The following is an 8325-nucleotide window of genomic DNA, read 5'->3' as shown; positions in this document are numbered from 1 at the left end:
GAGTGGTTGGAGCAAAATTCACCTCATCTCCCCAGGGGTCTGCCCTGTTTTGAACGTCTCCAAACGAAATTGATTCTTCTTTTCTTTCTTTCTTTATCAGTCTTCAATCACTGTTTTTATATCGTGAAGTGTCACCAGGTTTATGTGACCGTCCACATTTCATAAAGTGAGAGGACACATGATAAAAATCTAAGAATAGCATCATAAATCATCCATGCCTTTGAATGGCTTGGAAATGTTCAATGCCTTAGTTTTGGTCCAGATGTTCAACTAGCTCCTTTTATACCAGCCTGACATGCATCAGCTGAAAAAAAAAAACAGCGAGTTCAACAAAACTGTGCTGTTTTGCTTTCGCCTTAATATTTGGTGTATTTTCTGTTTTTTACTTCGCCATTTATTGAAGGGTAGAATGATGTCTTACCTTACCGGGATGCTATTTCCTACTACTCATGAAAGATCAAGAAATGTGGGATAAACACTTAGTATTCAGTTACTGGGTGACAATGGGGTGCTAACTGCAGAATAAAGTCATGTAGTCCTGGGACTGTGTTGTGTGACTTCAGTATAAATTTGAAGACATCAGTAATCCACGCATCAGATAGAAAACAATTTGCTGCATTGCACTGTTCTCTCACTGTTCCTGTTGAAGTATGTAATTGAAATCAAATCATCCTACTCCAAATCAGAACATTTATGTGTTTGACGTTCCTACTGAATACCTGGTAAAGTGCTTAGCAAGCCCAGAAAGAAAAAGTGACCTGTCCACAGATATGCGAGCGTTTAGCAGCCCAGCTGCAACAAGGACTTAGTTTTTTCTTTCCCATTAGAGTACTTTTTCTAATATCCTAAAGGATTTAGGAGTCGCTAGGTGGTGTAAACAGTTAATGTGCTCGGCTGCTGACTGAAAGGTTGGAGGTTCTAGCCTACCTAGAGTTGCCACTGAAAAAAGGCCTGGCAGTCTACTTCTGAAAATGAGCCACTGAAAACCTTGTGGAGTACAGCTCTACCCTGATACCCCTGGAGTCGTCACAAGTCAAAGTTGACTTGACGGCAACTGGTGTTTGAAGGACTTAAATCAAGAAATAAAACTCAATCTCACCTCATTCACTGTATAAACCAAACTGTCCATGACTGATCTTACTAGAAAGAAATGTTATTTAAATTTGCATTTGGAATTTCTTTAATAACAAGTTTATTTGTTTGCCGGAAAGTTGATTCAAGTCTATATTCATCTTAGTATATGTATTTTCCTTATTACTCCTCAAATTATAAGAAATATTTAAAGCAATTTTTAATTTCTAAAGAAATACTTGTATTTGATGCTGTGAAAGAGCTTGGACAAAGCAACACAACGAGTGGAGCCCTGACGACGGAAACATCTGCAAACATTGGAACTCACAGCCCCTCTTCATCGCATGTAGAAACAAGAAGGACTGGGAACACAAAAATTGGGAGTGAGAACACCTGGATTGCAGTCTCTGTTCTTTCCTTGATTTATGTGATCACAAGCAAGGTACTCAGCTTTTGTATGCTCGGCTTCCACGTGAGTAAATCAGTGAATGCTAAGACTCTGCCCAGCTCTTGTAGATGAGATTGTATCTATTTTTTTTTTTTTAACACTCTTGGTAATATTAAGAATTGGTATTAGGCACACAAAAAACTTGCATGTCTCCTTCTTTCAAGACACAGTTACTTAGTTTTCCAGGGGCTGGAGTAAATTCTAGAAAAACACAGATGAATGTAACACATTTTGTGTTTGAGGAGTCCAGCCTGATACAGGAGACAGACATATACGTTAGCTATGTACAAGTGGGTTTAATGGCAAGGGTGGTTGAAATCAGATGATAGCCTGAGTTAAACCTCAACTCTGCCATTTACTAGCTCTGAGCAAGATGCCTCGGTTTCTTTGTGTATAAAATGGGAATAATAGGACTGCCTCTTAGGATTTTTGACTAATTAAAAGATATCGTGCATGTAATACATGTAGAACAATGTGTGACTCATAGTAATTATTCAATAAATGGTGGTAGTGATGATGATGGCTACATTGGCAATGTTTTTTATGGTATGAGCCAAGAATTATGGGAACACATAAAAGGTGATCTTTCCCTTGTGTAAAAGCCATGAACAAGTCATGAAAGGCTTCAAAGACATGGTAATGTTTGAAGTGAGCTTTGAAGTAGAAGTATTTGTGTATCTCCAGGTGGTGACCCAGTGGTTAAGAGCTGGGCTGCTAAACAAAAGGTCAGCAGTTCGAATCCACCAGCTGCTCTTTGGAAACCCTATGGGGCAGTTCCATTCTGTCTTATAGGGTTGCCATGGGTTCGAATTGACTCAATAGCAATGAATTTTTATTTGTTTGTTTGTTTTTGAGGAGGTCTCTTAGAAAAATGTTTTATATTGTATATATAAGCACAAATAACAGTTGTTACCATTTTAAGTTCTTACTTTGGGGTCTGGTCTCTCAATTTTCATGCTTTCTTTTTTTCTGTGTAATTTTGTGGAGGAGAGCATTTGTATGTAAAAAATAGTATGGTTAACATTTAATATGCTGTAATATTTCCATTTTGATGTTTGCTTTCACCTTGGTTGTCAGCTGACCGTGCTTCGAGTCATTGTCAGTGGACAGTTGTGATACAATGTGAAGGCATCTGCTGAATTAACACACACGAAAATAACAGCAAGATCTTCTCAATCTGAGCTCCAGATACTATATCCGGTGATTTTTTTTTTTTTTTTTCTTTTACACAAAGGTGTTATCAGTGTTTCTGAAAACTCTGTTCCCTGATAGGAAGCAGATGGGTTGCAGAGCACGCTGGCTCTAATATAAATGCCATCTTGATCTGTGCTTCATTATACAGAGTATTAGTAGAATGATTGGTCTTACCTGTAAGCTACCCTTTCTATCTCCTTCACCCACATACAGGTTGTTAAGTCGCCAAAGGGTGTGTTACCCCAGTGCACTTTTAAAGCTTTCCTCTCGGGAAATGTGGTATCTTCACAGGAAAGGTCAGGAAGATTCATTGTCTTTGCTCACTAATTTTAGATTTCTGTTCCTTTAAAATAATAAAAAAAAGAGTTCCCTTAGAGCTAAGAAGAAAGTAAAACTAAAGCTACCAGGACATAGTAATATATAGGTTTGCTTAAAATATTTTTTTTCTTAGCTTTTTATTTTTTCTTTTAATAATTTTTATTGTGCTTTAAGTGAAAGTTTACAAATCAAGTCAGTCTGTCACATATAAGCTTATATACACCTTCCTCCATACTCCCACTTACTCTCCCCCTAATGAATCAGCCCACTCCCCCCTTCCAGTCTCTCCTTTTGTGACAATTTTGCCAGTTTCTAACACTCTCTACCCTCCTATCTCCCCTCCAGACAGGAGATGCCAACACAGTCTCAAGTGTCCACCTGATACAAGTAGCTCACTCTTCGTCAGCATCTCTCTCCAACCCATTATCCAGTCCCTTCCATGTCTGATGAGTTGTCTTCGGGAATGGTTCCTGTCCTGGGCCAACAGAAGGTTTGGGGACCATGACTGCTGGGATTCCTCTAGTCTCAGTCAGACCATTAAGTCAGGTCTTTTTATGCGAATTTGGGGTCTGCATCCCACTGTTCTCCTGTGACTACAAAATTAGAGTAGGCTAAAAAGACACCAAAAAATGGACCCAAAATACATTGGCTTGGTAAAATAGAAGTTTATTTCCCAGGCTCATAACAATCTAGGGTGGGTAAGAGTGGTTATCTGATCCACATAATTATTCAGGGATCCAGGCAGCTGGGGGTTCTGCCTCTTCAACGTGTGCCTTCCAGAATGATTCTTCCATTCAGTAGAATGAGGGTCAGAACTTGGAGCAGCTTGTGAGAGGTTTTATACGACAGGTCTGGATGTAACACATCTATTTTTTTCTCACATTAGTTTGACCTGAGTCACATGGCCTTTCTTGGCCATGCATGGGGAACTGGGAAATATAGTCTAGCTTAGTTCTGTGGAAGAAGAGAAAAATGGATGTTTGTGGACCAGTAGCAATCTCTGTTGCACTCACTCATTTATTCCTTTGTTCAACATTTTTTAGAAGCAACCTATGTGTTAGGCATCATGCTAGTTGCTGTGTTTATCACTGCATTGGTCTTCCTGTGGTGTTTCAGGGAAACAGATAATTAATTGATGCCTTGCACAAGAGAAATGAGACTAAATATACAGCTAAACCAGAGAGGGAACTGGAGAATTCACATATTTGTTTCCTAGGGCTATTATAACAAGTTATCACAAACCAAGCAGCTTAAAATAGCAGAAATTTCTTTTTTCTCAATTCTGGAAGCTAGAAGTCTGAAATCAAGGTATCAGCAGGGCCATGCTCCTGCTGAAGGCTCTAGGGGAGGGTCCTTCCTCGCCTCTTCCTATCTTCTGGTGGTTGCTAGAAATCCTTTGCATTCCTTGGCTTGTAGATGCATCACACCAATATCTGCCTCCTTCTTCATGTGGCATTCTCCCTGTGTGTCTTTTCTGTGTCTGTATCTAAATTTCTCTCTTTATGTAGGGACATCGGTCATTGGATTAAGAACTAGTATGACCTCATCTTAACTTGATAAGATCTGCTAAAAACCTATTCCCAAATAAGGTCACTGTTTTAGTCATCTAGTGCTGCTGAACAGAAATACCACAACTGGATGGCTTTAACAGAAGTTTATTGTCTCACAGTTTAGTAGGCCAGAAGTCCAAATTCAAGGTGTCAGCTCCAGGGGAAGGCTTCCTCTGTTGGCTCTGGAGCAAGGTCCTTGTCATTGATCTTCCCCTGGTCTAGGAGCTTCGCCACACAGGAACTCTGGGTCCAAAGGACGCGCTCTGCTCCCAGAGCTGCTTTCTTGGTGATACGAGGTCCCCCTGTCTCTCTGCTTACTTCTCTCTTTTATATCTCAGAAAAGATTGGCTCAAGACACAATCCAATCTTGTAGATTGAGTCCTGCCTCAGTCTACACACAACTGCCACCTGTCCCACCTCGTTAACATCATAAACCAAAAAAAAAAAATCAAACCCACTGCCATTGAGTTGATTCCAACTCATAGCAGCCCTATAGGACAGAGTAGAACTGCCCCACAGAGTTTCCAAGGAGTGCCTGGTGGATTTGAACTGCCGGGCTCTTGGTTAGCAGCTGTAGTACTTAACCATTACACCACTAGGGTTTCCCGTTAACATCATAGAGGTAGGATTTACAACACATAGGAAAATCACATCAGATGACAAAATGGCGGACGGTCACACAATACTGGCCTAGACAAATTGATATGTGTATTTTGGGGGGACACAATTTAATCCATGACAGTCACAGTCACAGGTTTTAGGAATTATGACGTGTATATCTTTTCGGAAGACAACTCTACCCGCTATACTTAGTTTTTTTGGATTAATTCCTATTTTTGAGGAGTGAAGGATAGCAGATACTTCTGGTCGTGACATTATTTTTTTTTCTTCCCTGACACCTGTGTGAATCAGCCTTAGCAAGAGCAGAATTTTTGTTGGTATTATTAGTCTTTTATAAGAATATATCCCCTTATTATTGACATTAGAAGAACAGAAAGGTTATATACTAGCTCCATAAGCTTTTTGACGTAAGGAACATTGTGTAATCACCACCCATACATTAAGAAATTTTCATTTTAGTGTAGGTTAAATGAAGGCAGATACAATGCTATGCTGCTTATAGTTCTCATTCATTTCTGAATATATTTTATAATAAAAAAGTATGATGTTTGAGTGTTTAAATAGGATCATGAAATAACAATTTACTTGGCTTAGAAATTGAGGCACAATCCGAGTCTAATCTGTAAAATCTACAAGATACTGCAAAACCTCAACCACAAAAAGACAAATAACCCATTTAAAAAATGGGCAAAGAATATGAACAGGCACTTCACCAAAGAAGACATTCAGGCAGCAAACAGATACATGAGGAAATGCTCACGATCATTAGCCATTAGAGAAACGCAAATCTAAGCCACAATGAGATACCATCTCACCCCAACAAGGCTGGCATTAATCCAAAAGACACAAAATAATAATGTCAGAGAGGTTGTGGAGAGACTGGGACACTTATACACTGCTGCTTTTTTTTTTTTTTTTGATGGGAATGTAAAATAGTACAAGCATTTGGAAATAGATTTAATGCCTCCTTAAAAAGCTGGGAATAGAAGTACCATACAATCCAGCAATCCCACTCCTTGGAATATATCCTAGAGAAACAAGAGCCCTCATATGAATAGATATATGCATACTCATGTTCATTGCAGCACTGTTCACAATAGCAAAAAGATGGAAACAACCTAGGTGCCCATCAACAGATAAATGGATAAACAAATTATGGTATAGTCACACAATGGAATACTGTGCAACAATAAAGAACAATGATGAATCCAGGAAACATCTCATAACATGGATGAAGCTGGAGGGCATTATGCTGAGTGAAATTAATCTCAAAAAGACAAAGATTGTATGAGACCACTATTATAAGAACTCAAGAAAAGGTTTAAACACGAAAACATTCTTTGATAGTTACAAGGGTAAGGAGGGAGGTACAGGGGTATTCAGTAGCTAGATGTTGTTGTTGTTGTTGTTAGGTGCTGTCAAGTTGGTTCTGCCTCATAGCGACCCTGTGCACAACAGAACAAAACACCGCCTGGTCCTGAGCCATCCTTACAATCGTTGTTATGCTTGAGCTCATTGTTGCAGCCACTGTGTCAATCCACCTCATTGAGGATCTTCCTCTTTTCTGCTGACCCTGTACACTCTGCCAAGCATGACATCCTTCTCCAGGGACTGATCCCTCCTGACAACATGTCCAAAGTATGTAAGATGCAGTCTCGCCATCCTTGCTTCTGAGGAGCATTCTGGTTGTACTTCTTCTAAGACAAATTTGTTCCTTCTTTTGGCAGTCCATGGTATATTCAATATTCTTTGCCAACAGCACAATTCAAAGGCATCAATTCTTCTTTGGTCTTCCTTATTCATTGTCCAGCTTTCACACGCATTTGTTGCAATTGAAAATACCATGGCTTGGGTCAAGCGCACCTTAGTTTTCAAGGTGACATCTTTGCTCTTCAACACTTTAAAGAGGTCCTTTGCAGCAGATTTACCCAATGCAATTCATCTTTTGGTTTCTTGACTGCTGCTTCCGTGGCTGTTGATTGTGGATCCAAGTAAAATGAAATCCTTGACAACTTCAATCTTTTCTCCGTTTATCATGATGTTGCTCATTGGTCCAGTTGTGAGGAATTTTGTTTTCTTTATGTTGAGGTGTAAGCCATACTGAAGGCTGTGGTCTTTGATCTTCATTAGTAAGTGCTTCAAATCCTCTTCACTTTCAGCAAGCAAGGTTGTGTCATCTGCATAATGCAGGTTGTTAATGAGTCTTCCTCCAAACCTGGTGCCCCATTCTTCTTCATATAGTCCAGCTTCTCGTATTATTTGCTCAGCATACAGATTGAATAGGTATGGTGAAAGAATACAACCGTGACACATATCCTTTCCTGACTTTAAACCAGTCAGTATCCTCTTGTTCTGTCCCAACAACTGCCTCTTGATCTATGTAAAGGTTCCTCATGAACACAATTAAGGGTTCTGGAATTCCCATTCTTTGCAATGTTATCCGTAATTTGTTATGATCCACACAGTCGAATGCCTTTGCGTAGTCAATAAAACACAGGTTAACACTGGCGAAAAACAAGGCTCCAGGAATTGATGCAATAACTAGATGGCAGGCAAGAATTATTTTAAGTGAAGAGATGGACAGCACACAGTACCGAGGAAGTCAGCATCACTGGACTAAACAAAAAGCTAAGAAGTTTCCTGAATGCAGCCAAACACTTCGAAGGACAGAGTAGCAGGAGCGAGGGTCTGGGGACCATGGTTTCAGGGACATCTAGGTCAACTGGCATAACAAAGTTTATTAAGAAAATATTCTGCATCCCACTTTGGTGAATGGCATCTTAAAAGCTAGCGAGGGGCCATCGAAGATGCAGCAGTTTGTTCTAACCCACCTGGAGCAAAGGAGAGTGAGGAACACCAAAGATGCAGGGAATTATTAGCCCAAGAGACAGAAAGGGCCACATAAACCAGAGACTTCATCAGCCTGAAACCAGAAGAACTAAATGGTGCCTGGCTACCAGCAATCACCGCCCTGATAGGGACACAACGGAGAGTCTCTGAAGAGCAGGAGAAAGGTGAGGTGCAGAACTCAGATTCTAGTAAAAAGATCAGACTTAAAGGTCTGACTAAGACTGGAGGATCCCTAGAAGACATGGCCCCCGGACTCTGTATTAGCCCCAAAGT

This window comes from Loxodonta africana, chromosome 22 (assembly GCF_030014295.1).
Source record: "Loxodonta africana isolate mLoxAfr1 chromosome 22, mLoxAfr1.hap2, whole genome shotgun sequence".
NCBI lineage: Eukaryota > Metazoa > Chordata > Mammalia > Proboscidea > Elephantidae > Loxodonta > Loxodonta africana.
Note: the sequence above shows the minus strand (reverse complement) of the source record.